Source organism: Lissotriton vulgaris, chromosome 3_1, assembly GCF_964263255.1.
Source record: "Lissotriton vulgaris chromosome 3_1, aLisVul1.2, whole genome shotgun sequence".
Lineage (NCBI taxonomy): Eukaryota > Metazoa > Chordata > Amphibia > Caudata > Salamandridae > Lissotriton > Lissotriton vulgaris.
The window spans coordinates 2,099,855,524-2,099,872,015 of record NC_141689.1 but is presented as its reverse complement, the minus strand read 5'-3'; the positions used below and the strand labels follow the sequence as shown (position 1 = coordinate 2,099,872,015).

General features: G+C 40.8%; 1 protein-coding gene across 1 annotated transcript in view; it reads right to left on the bottom strand.

Annotated features, from left to right (window-relative positions):
* SCFD2 (sec1 family domain containing 2) overlaps positions 1 to 16,492 on the bottom strand; it is a 1,876,913-nt gene that overhangs the window by 700,585 nt on the left and 1,159,836 nt on the right. The gene's annotated exons all lie outside the window — the stretch shown is intronic.

Here is a 16,492-nt window from a genome sequence, read left to right as displayed (position 1 = left end):
CTATGAGCGATTTGCTTTCCTTCCGTCGCGCGGTGAAAACGTTTTTATTCCCTTAGTTGTATGCTTGTGTTGTTTATTGTTTAGTTGTGTTGTGTAGCTGCCTTGTCGGGCGCCAGGACGCTCCTTAGCTGGAGCATCTGTGCGCCAAATAAAAATCACATAACAATAACTTTCCGAATCATCCTCTGAGAATGCCAGCTTACCCTGTCCACAAACATCCAGTCTGGGTTTTACCATCGCCATTCTACAAAAGCAAGAGTTCCAGTTGACTTTCTCCTATTCCCCTTAACTTTCTCTGTTCAAGTGTGTGACTTGCCTGAACCTCCAGAAAGATTCAGGGAAGATTAACATTTGCAGCGTGTCCACACAGCAAATTAAAATCTTAACACTTTGCACCCACTTTTTTACAAGTATGAAAATTATTTTCAACTAGTTTAAGGGCTTTTGCGACCCTTTCTGAATCGCGTATAGGGGGGCATGACAGGGCAAACATCCTATTTGTGATCTGAAAAGGGACAGGGACCACAGTAAACATTGCATTACTTTGAGTAGTTACCAACTCCTGAGTTGGGGTGGTAAATAATTCACAAAGGAGGAAGCTGTTCCAGAATAGTATGGGAATAGTATTCTCATATTTGGGTGTTTTATTTGACACGAACCTTGGTTGGGCCCCACAGTTGGCCAAGAAGAAGGGGGAAATGACTAGAGTAAATGCCTCCATCTTCAACTTCGCTTCCAAACTGGGGAAAAAGCCAAATGTGGCTATGATGAAATTATATAATGCTAAATCCATAGTCACCGCAGTATATGAAAGCGAGATATGGGGCTACACAAATGGTGAACAACTGCAAATAGTCGAAAATAATTTCTTAAAGCGACTGTTATGTGTCCCAGGTAGCACACCAAACTTAGCTGTACATGAAGAGCTTGGTTGTCTGTATTTATCTGATATTGTTAAATTGAAACCACTGTTATGCTGGGTAAAATTATGGTTAAGTGATGAAATTCCTTTAACCCACCAGATAGTGGAAGATCTTGTATCGCTCGATCATGCAATGTGTGTACCTTGGCTTAAATATTTGAAGTCCCAATTTTTGAAGCTTGGCCGCCTGAACCTGTTTGACAACCCGAGGGATATTGTTAAGGGTGATGTGGCAGCAATTAAGAGGGCTTTTTTCATGGATTGTAATGCCTTAAGAGATGAAGTTGAGCTCACGAAACCCAATGTTAGAAAGTATATTATGCTGAGAACTTGTGATACGATGGAAATGTACCTAACATGCTCCTTTACCTCCCATGAGAAATTTTTGCTGACCCGGTTCAGGTTCAACATTTTTCATCATCTTTTAATTAGACCTAAGTCGGACATTTTTAAGAAACCTACAGCGCCCTGTGGCTGCGACGGGAAGTCTCCAAAGGATATGCTGCATTTTATCTTTTTATGTGCATTTTATGAATATCCCCGTAGGCGGTATCTTGTTACTCTTTTAAACAAACTATATTTTAATCAAATCAGGCCCGCCCTTATGTACTTACAGCTGCTGCACTCTGATAGTGTCCTCCAGGTGCTAGAATTTTTAAAACTAACCATGAGACTAAGAAAATGTTTAGATGAGTAATTGTGAATCATCTGCAACCAAACGCACTAATGCACTTTTTCTTGTACTGATTTTGCCTATGTACTCTTTTAAGTACCATATGTGTTGTATGTAATCTAGATTGACTTTGTAATTATTGTAATGTTTTTATGAAATGTCTAATGCTGTGTACTTTTATGGATTGCAATATATCCGAAATAAAGTCAATTTGATTTGATTTGATTTGAGTATTAATGGCCTTGAGCAAAGTAGAAAGTGGTCTGGACCACTGCCTAGCCCACCCAATACCATCCCCAAGCAGCACGTGCTACCTCAATGGACACAGGCTGCTTGTTAAAACATTTCTTATATGGGAAAGCAAACGCAAGGACAGAAGTCTGTTGTCCGTTTCAGACTGCCATCCCATTTGCAGCCAATAACATGGGGTCAAAAATTGTGACTTGTCTAATTAACATTAGGCAGGTCATTTTGCAAACACTTTTGGATGCAGCCGATTGCATTGCAAGCATCATTCCTATTTGCAAAGCAGCCGGCATGCAAATTGCACATCCTTGGTTTGTCAGTGGGAATAATATATTTTGTCCTAAGTTTCTTAACTACCAATATTTAGATAGTCACTTAAATACGATTTAAAAACTCATTTAAACCCAATGCAGTTATTATGCCAATGATGAGATATCCATTCTGAGGGCTTTTACAGACACCGACTATTAAGAGAATCTTTAGTCAACTTCTATGTGTACATAGTTCAGTGGACAAATGCAAAGAATGCTTTACACCCAAGGTTAATTGTTTGGACACTGTTTCTTTGACTGGCTGTGTTGTTGCACTTTACAACATTAAAATACCTCCACTGAAGTCTAGGCAGGGCAGAAGGATCCAACATTCCAGTGTTTGTCTTTCTCTTATCCCTGTTTAATTTAAATCATTCAACCATCAGTGGAATGTTCTAATAGCATTATAGTAATTTTACCTCCAGCAACTCCCAGTCCTCAAGACCCCCACGCTTGCTATTGCCCCTTGCTTGTGGCTTGGGCCATTAACTCGGGCAGAGGATCTTTAATAATCGGTACAGCCCTTGACACCAGGATATAATGCTATTTTCTAATGGGTACATGACAGTCCGCTATCTGTCTAGTGCGTAGTATATTGAAAGAGGAGAGGGAAAGGAATCTATACATCAATATGCCTGGTTACCAAAATGTTATTTAAGTACCTCCCTGGTATGAGTATACACGGACTCGGATTTACTTAATCTAAGGAACCCAAGAGCGTACCACCATCAGCGGCATTAAATATGGTATGAAGTTATAAAATGGTTACGACCAATATATTATACAGAAAGGTAATTTACGTATGTATTCCTAATCGGCGTTCTTTAAAATGCAAGGAATAAAATATTGAAAATGGATGTTCTTGCAAAATCATTGCACAAATTTAAAAAAAAGTTAGGTTTATTACACATTAAACATGGTTTTGTAAAGTGGTAATCATTAGTTTAACAGTCTGTATGGAAAGAAAAGGTGCCAAGAACTATCTGCAAGTAGGGGAGGGCTAGTTTTACTGGATTTTTATTAACAATTGTTGTATCCACAAATAATATCAATATATAATAAAGAAGGATGTGACAATATAATATAACTATGGATCCCAATATTTGTTTTGAGGTGAGAACTAGGAGGGGCTATGAGTGGGAACTTCATTCGGAGACACCTTTTCATTCCACAGATCAGGCCATTTTTAATTACATTCTCAATCAACATTTCATGTGGATCAGTGAAGCATGCGTCCTGTTCCAAATATTCACCCTGTCTGAATAGATTTTTCCAATACTCGTCTCTTGAAGAGTGTAAGTTGCGGTCAGTTTTTAGGGACAATGTGCAATGGCAATTCCAAAGTTATCTCATTTTCTGTTCCTTAAAAGTAGTTTTCAGGGACTCCATATATTCTTCAGAGTAAAGCGCACCTGTTAAAAGATGGACCCATTGATCCCTAAACACCTGGTCCTTATTTCTCGGTCTCCTTTTTAATGTTCCCCTTCTTTCTCCTTCAGGTGCTGCTTGCTGTTGCCTCTTTGTTTATAAATGATTCTCTCTTCGTCTTCCCTCTGTTCAACAGATGCACCCCTTCACTCCAAACACAGACTTTGGAGATTTTCTTTCACTCCTCATTGGCCATGAAGCTCCTGATACTAATGAACTTGATGTCACAGATCTAACATCAATGCTTTCAGACAGAGCCTGAATTGGTATTGAGAGCTACATTACCGATCCTCACACAGTGGGGGGTGGTGCACAATACTTGCAGTAACAAGGCTACACCATTTGTGTTTATAGTGCTCATGTCAAGATATCAGAGCTGACAGCAATAGTATCATGTAGGAACTGACAGTGTTCATCATTTCGGAGCTGACAAGGAGCAAGAAGTCAACTTATCAGAGCAAATGATTACCAACCACGTGCAGATGACATGATGTTGGCTGAAGAATAACCATTTTAAACAAGTTCACACAAAGGGACCTGGTGCAAGTGAATACTCAGTGGGATAAGGAGAAGTTGGGGAGAACTAACCCCTTTTAGGTCGAGCCTAGCAGCAGCACAAATGCACTGCTCGCTTTGCGAGGCATGCTGTAGTAGAGTATGCAGTGGAAGCCCCGCCCACTCCCCGCCCATATTTTTAATTGGCTTGTGTCTTTGTCCTTCGTAAATGCTAGCTACTGTTTCATTATGAGGCTTCTTAGTCCCTCCTGGTTACCGCCTTGTCTCCATTTGTTACCTCCAAAAATGACTGGACCTTTAACTGGTGGTGTTACACGGTCTGCATTATAAGTTGGTGAGCACTATTTTATTTAATGCTCTTCCCCCATTCCACCCATGACCTTGCAGCACCCGCCCGCTTATATTATTAATGTATTTTTTACTTTACAGCGCAGTCCGCTTCAACTATAGCGTCTGCGCTTATTTATTTAATTTACGGGGCGGTCTGCTTTCAAGCAGCCACACGCCGTTAATAGTTTTTTAAAATTTGGAATATATGGCGTGGTCCTCTTTCAAGCAGCCACGCGCCTGTAAGTTTTTTATTTAATTTACGGCGTGGTCCACTTTCAAGCGGCCACGTGCCTTTATTCGTTTTTTTATTTATTTAATTTACAGCGGAGCTCGGGGAGTTTGCCTTTAATAGTTTTTTTACTTAATTTATGGCGCATCTGCTTTCAAGGGCTTGCATAACATTTTTTGCAGAATATAGGCCAGTCCCATGCCCTTCATGGCCAATTAGGAGGCCAAGGTTGCTGGGTGACTGGCTGCCCGAGGTGAGCGTGCTGATCAGGTTTCACTTGCCGCTCATTGAGGGGCTGCACATAACACACGTATGCAGCACAGCTTGTTGCAGCTGGAGGTGTGTCTCAATGGCGTGTCTGTGGCGAGGATTGACATTGTGCATAAACAGAGGAAATGATTGATTTGTAAATGTACATATTTAGCAACTAATCTCCAAATAAATTGCCACCAAAGACTTAACGAGTTTATCATAACACAGGCAACAAGCATTTGCAATGCATCCTGCATATGCACGAGTTTGAGCTATTGGCATTGTAAGTGACAATGCCTTTTATTTATGTTTTAAAAACCAAAACATAAATAAAAGGCATTGACATTTACAATGCCAATAGCTCAAAGTCACTTAAATGCGAGACCTATTGCATTGCAAATGCTTGTTTAGATTTGGGTCCAGTCCAGGTTTGTGAAGTCAAAGTATTCCTTCTCCACAATGATGGTTTCTTAAGCTTAGTTCCCTTGAAAGGGCCTTTTAAAGATTGCTCTGGTTTCTTTCTGGGCTTTTTCTGAATTATAGCCAGGCTTAAAATACACCATTCTAATGGATTTTTCTCAACGGGTTCTAACTTTGGAATATCATAATCAGAGCAGAAACAATAGAGGCATTCCACCTAAGAGGTAACATGAACTAATTTTCGGCTCATAATGGGCATATGCTATGAAGGAAGTATTCTTTTTCTTCCATTTTTTGTAGCACACGTGTTCAGATGGGCAGTGTCTCAGTTAAGCCTTTCACATCACCTTACTTGCAAGTAAAATACTTCCTTAAGATGGTGCCTAGAGGCAAAGTGGTTGTATGTCAAAATATCAAATACAGAAACACTGTGCCACTAAATGCCATTCTCACAATATCAAGGAACAAAATATCAAGTATAAAGTACATGCATATAGGTAAGTAGAATTTACTATTCTTAACAGACCTATGACAGTAATGAGACAGGACCGCAGTAGCATAAGGTGCTCAGTGCTTTATTGGGGGGGAGTCGTAGGGCAGGGAGAAAGAGAGAGAGAGAGAAGGAGTTAGAGAGAGAGGAAGAGAAAGAGAGAGAGAACACACATGTGCAGTGTTATGTAAAGAAAACCTACTTTTACCTAAAATTGCCATGCCAATATTTGGGTTCTTAATAATTTGATCATGTTATTCAATCTTAAGGTGGAATACCATCATAGTAGGGGTATGAGGTTTAAAGTATGTGCTAAGATTAATTAGTGACATGGCTTGTTTGATATTTTATGTATCAAGGATTCCCAATTTGGCCTAGAGTAACCAAATATCAGGTGAATCTATGCAGCATTTAATGCTGCAGAATTACATAGATGTGAAGTAAATAGCATGCTTAAGAAGGTGTAAGAATGTATAAGACATTATACTTTTACCTAAAGAACAGGTAAGGCAGAAGTTTCTGGAGAATAAACTACAGCTTACACCATCTCCCCAAATGCTGTCAAATGGGCAGCCAAAAACAAAGGGAAATTCTGGAGATCCATGTTAGGGTGTTTATAAACCACGGATAGTCAATACTTTTTCCATGAACATAAACTTACTGGGCACATTTATAAACAGAGGAAAAGGAACTAGTCCTTGGCATCTGGTGTGAAATTAGATATCGGTAAATTTATTTCACATAACAAATTTATAAACGTACCTATATAGAATACTGCCAACTTAAACGTGTGTTACATAAACTCAAATATACCTCAGAACCAAAAGATAGTTCAACAAATTATGAATTGTTACTACTGGGATCAATAAAAGTAAAAGGAAAACCTATACCATACAATTTAATGAGAATAAATGTGAAATACAAAATGCTAAGGCTTTGCGACTAAATGAGAGTGTGCTCTTAGAAAAGTAATACCAAATTAACATTGTGAAGGAATATGGTTAACAAGTCAATATAAAATGGACACATAATGCTAAATACATATTATATAAATTGATCCAAATAAACCAATATTACGGCAAATGCTAAATATGGGTTTAAGATGCAGAAATTGCACAGATTGCATGAATAATCGCACACGTTGTGGAACTGCCCAAAGGACACTTCCCTGAGACAGGTGGGAAGTTTGTAAGCCGTGATATGAATTGGTCCAATTAGTAAGATGGAAAAATGGCAACAAAACTTGGCAAATGGATCTGAGACTATAAAGAATGAGGTAGAAAGTAGATCACAACACAGATCATTTTAAATTCACTGTTGAACATGCTTTCTTAAACAAAATCGAAGAGGAACTTGCAGTTAAGGTGTGCATGTTTGCAACTTAACTCCTGTAAGGTTGATGGAGCTGAAGAAGTGAAAGATAGGGCATGATTTATAAAGTCTGGAAAAGATGTCCAGGATGTGACAGTTTAGGTACAATGAAGCCAAATGTAAAGTCAGGCACTTATGGCAGATCTGAAAGGGCATCAAAGAGTGAGGTATTGGGAATGCTGAATCTCTGAGTGGACATATAGAAAGACACAATTACCTATAAGGAGCTTATGGTGTTTCCATTATACACTTGGCCAGCAAGGTTTCATCTAGGGTAGTGTACATAGTTCTAAATATTACAACTCCAGAAGGATAAGATAGGTTGGCATTAGTTCAGAGACGTGAATTACCAACATAGAATGTAATTAAATCTACATCCCATGATAGAGTTAAAAAATATCAATGTGAACAACCTTGAGGAGGGGAGGGACAAAGAACTATGGTAAACATATGTAATAACTAATGTGAGGGCTTGGAAATATAAGGAGAAAAGTGAAAAAGTAGGAGAGGAAAAAAAAAGGAGATGGGAGGAGGTGAGAGAGAAAAGAAAAGGTTTGAAAAATGGAAAAGGAGGAGATAGGTGGAATAGAAATGGAAAGCATGTAAAATGCAAGTTTCAAAATGGAAAGTGATCTGGCGAAGGCCAGGGTTGTATTACTGTGTCACACCAGCAAGGGGACAATTGGCACCAACACAGGTCCCTGGAGGTGGGTGACTCGTAAATTACAGACAGACGTTGTTGTTTGGTCGGAACTTTAAGTCACCACTGCATACAGCCCTACAATACTGTGAGAAAGTTTGTCCTAAGGAGGACTTCTTGTCTGGACATTAAAATGAGTTATACGAGAAGCTTGATTAGATGTGCACATTGATGAAAATACAGATGTTTACAATTGGAATGAATCACTTTTTCATTTCTGTTAAACTACACATTTACTGGAATAAATGAAACAAAAACTTTTAAAGATAAACATACAGATGCTAAAGAACAATCTAATCCAATACTTTAATGTTTTAAAGTATGCAGGAAGTTTGGAGTTGTAGTCATCTGGAAAATGTCCATACGTGGCCCAGAAATAAATTAAGCCCAAAAGCAGCAGAAATGTCTGCTTTTGTCTGGGCATAAGCTTTCGCGATATGGTCACTGCTAGGTCAGTTTATACCAGCTCTGCCTGCAACGCTTCACACAATACTGTAGAGTTCTTTGACAGTTCTCAATGGTTCTCTATATTGCATCGGAAGCTGGGCTGGACGTTGTTCTTGCAACTACCACTACACCGCGGTGACCAGTAAAAAACAAAATAGCGTGCGTCAACAAGCGATAAATAAATACAAACCTTTTTCCTCCTCTATCCTTCTGCTATCATTCCATATCAAAATAACTGACTAACCTATCCACCACTTAAAATGTACTTGCATGTTTCACTATACTAATTCAACACTAATCCTCTATGGGTCCCGGAGTAGCGTGCTAACCGCCGAAAAAGCGCTTTGACGCGCTATATAAATGCAATTACAATACAATACAATACTTGGCTCTGGGAATTGTACTATTAAACTCATGGAAAGTCAAGGAAATAGCCATGTCTACTTTATGGTTTTGACAAAGTGAAGGCTGTTGATGAGCTGAGCGGCATCTAAAGCCAAGCATATGTATACATTTACAATTAACACATCCAAATCTACAGGAAGTCATACTTCAGGGAAACACAAACAAAATGCAAATATCATGTGAAACTTAGCTTTGGAAACGTGTAGAGTCGTAACTGTTGAACTCATGAAGTTGCACCTGAATCAAATAACCTATGTAACATAGAAGAGTAAATACTGCTATGAGTATTTATGCCACATTTTCCTGTAGTACGCCATTATTATAAAATGTATGCAGTTTCTTGTGTTCTGTTAATCTTTTCCTGCTCATTCACCCTCCCAATAAGTGCCCTGCTGCAAAGTCCTCTCGCCCCTTGTTTCCGCACAGCATTGAGTGAATGACGTCAATATACTAGTGAAGTATAACATCTTGTTAAAAAGTGTACATTGTGAATGAGGCTGCCATGATCTACCCCAAGTATCATTTTTCAATGACTTCTGCAGGAAGTTCCGCTGAAGACGTGTTAGAGAAATGCTTTAATTGTATTATACATCTCCAGAGTGCAGTTGCTGAGGAAGCAAGCAGAAGATTTCTCTAACCTCAAAAAGTGGGTTACTGATAAATAATTAAGTCGTTTTTAATTATTATGTTGTTGTTTCTGATTTGCCAAATTCGACCCTAACTATGATCATACCATGCCAAATTTGCAGAATCTAGTTATAGCTTGTTTAATCTGTCTATAAAACCTCTGCGTTTTTATGTGTTATTTTTCAGACATATTTTTTGACATTCAGAGAAAAAAAAATCAATTGTTACATCAGGATATTTGAGCTGTTTGTATGTATGCAACGTCTTCTATTAACAATATCTCAATCAACACAGTCCATCCTAGCATGCTACGACAAGCATTACAGTGAGATAACTTCCCCAACTCCCACCCCGCCCCCTAATCCCCTTTCCCGTCCGTGTCAGATTACTTGGTTACATTAATAAATACTTAACGTGGTGCAGAGGTTCTAGGGTTACCACATTTGATGTAGGCGTTTCCCATCCTATTCCCTCTAGAGGGTGCACCCTCTCCAGGGTTACAGCGGGTCTCTGGGGCCCGTTCATCCCAGAGTTCCTCCAACATAGTAGCCCGTGCCATGAGATCGTCTTCCACCTTATCATCCTTTCGTACAGATTTCATTCTCACCAATTCCGCCTCCGCCCATTCACATACATCTCTAGTCCATTCCTCAGGCCGTGGGGGACGGGGACGCAGCCATGCAATCACCACCCGTCTCTTGGCTAAAACGAGCCCCAAGAGAACAGAGTCTTCTTACCTTTCTGTTCTTTGGCACAGGTAACAGTCCCACCAAGACTTGTTTAATCTCCCTAGGGATACTCCACCCCGTAGCTCCTTGTAATCGTGTGAGTATTCGCTCCCAGTAGAATAGCAGGCGTGGGCAGGACTAGATCATGTGGAGGAAATCCGCCATGCTTTCGTTACATCTTGGACAAGCGTCTGTGCGGGACGGATATTTTATGTGAAGCGTTTGTGGAGTGAGGTATACCTGTTGTACTACATTATATTAGAGTAGCTTAAACCATGTGTTAGCGCTAACCCGCCTTATCCCCTCATGAACCTTCCTCCAGTCACCCTCTGTTAGGGGTTCCTCTACAAGCACATCCCATTTTGACTGACTCCTAAGCACTTCTGTCGGTAGGTCGTCCCTCAAAGCTCTGTAAATGTGGGAGATCAACCATCTGCCCTGCGTTATATACAACATAACTTTCAATGTATCGGTGATGGGGGCTCATCCAGAAACAAATCTCTTGAGCTACACTATAAATCTTTTTGTATTGTAGGAATAAACCTTTCCCTAAGTTGAAGGTGACATTTACATCCTCCCGGGTGATACATTTCCCATCTACATAGAAGTCACCCAATGTCTGGCATCCTCCTTCCCTCCAGCGGCGCACCGGCATGGAGTCAGCTATATTGGCAAAAAGGCGGAGCACCCTCAAGGGCATGTGTAGAGCATAGGGGACATGTCGCACATCCTCCCACACTGCATCTACATGTCGCGCAATTTATAGAGTCTCCGAGGGGCACCTCGTCCAAGCATCATTAGCTCCGCTAGAGGGCGGTCTCCACACGTCCCCGCCGAGAGACATTTCTCCCAATTATCTCTGCTGTCCAGCCAGTGGACCGCATGTTGCAGCCGGGCCGCCATGTAATAAAATTCCAATTGTGGGACCTCCAGTCCTCCCCCAGCCCAAGTCCTTTGCAGCATTGTCAGGCGCACCCTTCTACGTCTTGTCCCCATAAGAGGTCTGTCAGTAGGCTTTCTAATGTACGGAAATAATTCTGCTGTATTGCATAGAGCAAGTGCTGCATGGCGTAGAGACAGCAAAGTAGGAATCATTATACTAATTGCAATGCGCCCCATGAGGGATAACAGTAGATCCCTCCAAAACCTTATAGACCCCCGCAACCCTGAATCACCCACCCAATATTGAAATCTAGATAGGTAGAGGTGGTGCTCGCCAGACAAATCTCCAAATATTGCGTCCCCTGGCACACCCATGGCAGCTTAACTTGTGTCAGTTCTGACACAGGGACTGTGGCCAGCCTTACCACAGGGATCAACTTGGACTTCCCAGGGATCATACGAAGTCCGAGATGTCCCCAAAATTCCATATCTCCATAAGGAGTTAGGGCACTGAGCAGGCCGGATGCGACAGGTAGCCCAACGTGTCATCCGCATATAGGGAGACCACATGATTGGTGGGTCCCAGCTAAATACCCCAGGGTCCCAGTTCACCTCGCAGGCGTGTGGCCAGAGGCTTCAGAGCCATAATAAATAGTAGAGGGAAGAGTGGGCACATTGGTGGGTACCATGACAGAGTGTGAATGATTTAGACACAATTTTTCCAACCCGGATTCTGGCTATAGGGGCTGTGTACAATAGCTGCACCCATTTGAGAAACGCTCTCCAACCCTGATCCTTCCGAGAACATGCCACATATAGGACCAATCAACAGAATCAAAAGCTTGTTCGATATCTAGCATAGCTATGGCATAATCATTCTCCATTAATCTCAGAACGTGCCAGATATTTGCCAAGCGCCGTGAATTATGGGCAGTGCTCCGTCCCGTGATGAACTCCACCTGATCTGAATGGACAAGACGGGGCGTCTTCAAGAGGAGACATTCGGCCAAAATCCCCCTAAGTATTTTCACATCAATATTTAGGAATGAGATTGGTGTATAGGAGTTGGATAAGAGCGGGTCTCTGTCATTCTTGTGTACCATAGCAACCAGAGCTTCTCGCATTGAGGGTGGTAGTGACCCATTCTTCATCACTTCATTATACACCTCCAGCAGACTATCTGCAAATAGCAGGGCGAACTGTCAATAGAACTCCACGGGGAGCCCATCGGAGCCCCAGTCGGGGTGAAGGACGAAGTGCATATACCGCCTGTAAATGACTAGCTAGCTAAAATAACGGGTTCGCTCTTCAGAGAGCGTGGCTACAAATGGGGGGTCCGATAAGGCCTCAGTGTTTAGTCACCAAAGGGTTATCTCGGACTGGGATCCTCGACCAGATGCCAGCTTCTGGGGGGTGGGACCTCTGTCAACGGATCTTATCTTGCGAGTTGCATTCATCTTTTATGCACGTTTCCTCAACCTCCATAATAATAACCCCACAATTCACCCCTATGGAGTGTTTCCGACTTATTGTGAATGTATTTTCAGCTTGTACATGTCCTACCCTTCAGGTGCTTGCCTTCCTTAATTGGCAGTGTTTTCATTAGGGTTACTGTCTGAGTGTCTAGTTGGTGATCAAGTCCTTGAGTCCGGAACCACGCCCGAGGTCTGCAGAGTTCCATCTGGGCATACTCTGATCCAACCAGGGCTTCGAGACTGGCCGTCGACCTGTGGGAGAATTTGCTTTCATCGGATCGGGCAGCCTGTTCGACCCGCCACCGAAGATGACTCCATCGAGGACACCAAACAGACTCCCGGGGCACCCCACAAGTCGAGCCAGTCATTTGCCTTCACCGCGGAGAAGAAAAATAACGTCTTTCCTTTACTTTAAAACCTCAATTTGGCAGGGAGGAGTAGCTATATTTGAGGTTTAGGTCTCTTAGATGCCGCTTCACTGCCAGGAAGGTTCCTTGTTGGTCCTGCACTCTCTGTGTATATTCTGGATAGATTGATATCTGGTGGCTCTCAAAGAGCAGCGGGCCCCAGTTTCTGATAAATTGCAGGATGGCGTCTCGATCTCGAAAATTGAGAAACCTGGCAATAATAGCTCTGGGCAGTGCACCCGGTCTAAATTTCCTCATGGTCTTTTACACCTAGATGTAGACTGACGATTCCCAACCACTAAATTGAGGGGGTCAAAAATCCTACAACTGAACTGATAACCAAGAAGTTGTTTTTAGTAACTTCCTGCCTGATGGGGAGATCTATACTTCCAGAATGGAGATTTCCCTACAGAAAGTAATAGGCAATATTGAGAAAGTCATTTTAAATTTGAAAAATAAAGGTTATTTATTTATAACTAAAAATAATAACGCTCATTTCCCTTACTCCTAATCATCTAGGACTACCACAGTAACAAGAGACAACACACCAGCACTAGCACTTTAAAAAGTATTACATTTTAACTTATTTTTTATTTCATTAAAAAAAAAATATTATATGGCAGTAAATGTTAATTTTCCCTCCTCCACCTCTTACATTACCATTTGTGTAGAATGTGCTACAAACATTGGATGCAACTCCTGTATTATTTTATTTGTAATAAATGTTTTTTTAAACAAATAATGTAGTGTTTACAATATATTGCATTACAATGTTATGTATATATTTTTATTTGAAAAAGAATGCTAAACTTAAGAATAATTCAAATAAAGCTCAAATTCACTCAATGTATATGCTTCGCTGTGTATTAATGTTATTGCATTCCTGTATTGATTTCTATGAGAGTGTGTTGCAGTACCAGTGGTTGGCTATGTGTGGCATATATACATGGAAAACTAAGTAGATATTGATTAAAAAAAACACAGTTAAAGTTTAATAATGGTACAGCCAACTAGAAACCTAAAAATCTTTCAACTCACCAGTAATTGTATGCAACACACACCCTAACGAGACACTCACAATGCATTGCTCTTGGAGACAGCCATTTTATTCCTGTGCCCATGGCCTAAGTAGTGCATTGAGCATGGCAGGCGGCTTGAGTTATGGTGTGAGTTGTGCATTGCAAACCATACAAATGTGTTAACCCTTGCACGCTCACAAGGTACCTATTTCAAACGATGAAACTCAAAACTACTTAAAGGTATTACCCTACACTTACAAAATCACACTTTTTGAGTAAATCTCTATCCTCAGTTCACCTGTGGGGTAAATCTGTACAGAGGTTTTTGCAGTAGCGGCCAGCAAAGTTTCCTATTGGAGATAAAATTGGGAAACAAACCTTTTTTACTCTACTTCATGGAAGTGCACAAAGGTTTGCATGCGGAACCTTAGCTATGTAGGCTTAGCGATTGCCAAATTTGGTACCGATTAATGCATGGGTCCCAAAGTCATAGTCACATTTCTAAAGAAGTGTCTTTTCAATGAAAAGCACAGCTGGACCATAACTACACAGTGGCAACAGGAAGTGTGCAATTACATAGATATATTTCTAAAGCAGCGGTGTACGGTGGCCTTGTGCAAGAATGGTGTGTGCATCATTAGGGAAGCCTCGCGCCACACCTCCGTGACAACGAGCCGCACATAATCCATCCTGACACCCGCTGGACTCACTCTCGCATATTTCCGACAGTGCGTGGCTGGAATGTGGCTGGAATGAAACTGGCTTCGTGCTTCCATGTGTTTTAGTTGTGAAATATGCAACAAGGTTAAAAAGCAGAATGCAGTACTTATGAGCAACAGACACACCGAAATGCTCAACGCCTGTAGGTAAAAGGCTGAAGACAATAGAGAATCGTTTGCAGTTAACATGTAATGCCCAGAGTTTCACCTCATCCACAACACTTTGAAACTAGCAAATGTAGTTGTTTATACAATATGCCAGACACTCTCTCCCTGCACATCCAAGCATTCACCCCTGTCCGCCATGCAGAGCATGAAAATCAATGTATACGGTATCCATGCTGTTCTTTGGTGCCCCCTGTTCACAACTCACACTCGCTGCATTGCCTTGCCCTGAGTGGAACCTCATTTTGAGTTCCTGAACCTGTATAGAACCGGATTAAGAGTGCCATGAAGAACACTAATGTTGATTATCTATCTCACCAGCCAAGAGACCCCTAGCCAAAGTGTTCGCCTTCAGCAAATTCAGTTTTTATTTATATATATCAAACCACACTTTACATTATGGTACTCAGAGTTCCAGTTATTCCATTGTCGATGGACCAGCATAAAAAGTGCTGTTGGGCAAGCCAAAAGGACTTGCTGTACATGACTTACATGGCAACGGATTGTATATGAGCAACCATTATAGGAACAAACATTGCAAACAGAGGGAATAATAATTTAACCTGTGCGACTATCATGTTAAAAGGATTATATATGAAAAGGATAAAAAGAAAGAAAATAAATAAAAAGAGAGGAAAAAAGAGAAAAAGGGAAATAAATAAAAGATCCACCTGCACACAATTGCAATGTCCAAAGGGTTAATGTTTGTATATGAACACAAAAAGTTACTAAAATATTCAACAGGTTTTTTTTATTTCTAAAACTTACAGATAACCTACGTTTTTAATTGAAGCCAAAATATGTGCGGCAATTTACACATGGAATTTGTGTGTCCATTTTCAGGAACACAAATATGGCAGTTATTAACAGAAAATTGCTTCCAAAAAATGTGTGCTAAACATAGATAACAGGAGAAGTGGTGGCTACTTCAATAAACAAATCACATGTCATCCAAGATGGCCCATCTACAGTCCCCACCCTCATAGGGGCACAACAAGCTACACAGATACTCACACTATAAGCATGGAATGTTGGGGACAATGGCGGAATTTCAATAATAGTAGCGCACTATTTTAATCGATGGTGCCTATCTTTCACTCCTTTGTGGAAAAGATGATCACGGATGGTCAGTCCTAAAAAGAGTTCTTCTGTCCACAAAATATCCAAATATCTTCTAACAGAGACATTATTAAAGGTGGACCACTGGGAGATCTATGTAGATTCAGTTTGTGTATTTTATGAGGGAAACGCAGTCTAGGATAGGAGACTATGCCTGTTGCAGGCTATATTAATTGATTGCATTAGTCGCTGCGCAGGGGATCTTGTTCACAAATCAATATTTTGTCCTTGGGGGATCCTGGCACGGTGTCCAGGTGCATCACAGTTATTCTAGTCGCTGGGATGCCACAGTGTCTCTCCTGTGCCATGATGATTTGAGAGTTGAGCCTTTCTCACACAGGCAGCTCTGTGTTAAAGCTGGATAGCTCGGAGAGCCTGATCACCTGCTAAATCAATTATGCCGAAAACCTAATAGCCTGCCATTCTTTTGGTGAAGTGTTCTTCTTATTTTTTGACTTTGTCCTTTAATTGGATATAGATTCATTCATTGTTGAACTTTCAAGAAACAATAGATTGCTTGTTTTTGTAAATATCTTTGTATGTTGGATGTAGATATGTCAAAAATGTTTTAGTCAATATGTCTAATGTTAATGTGATTTTGTAAATATTGT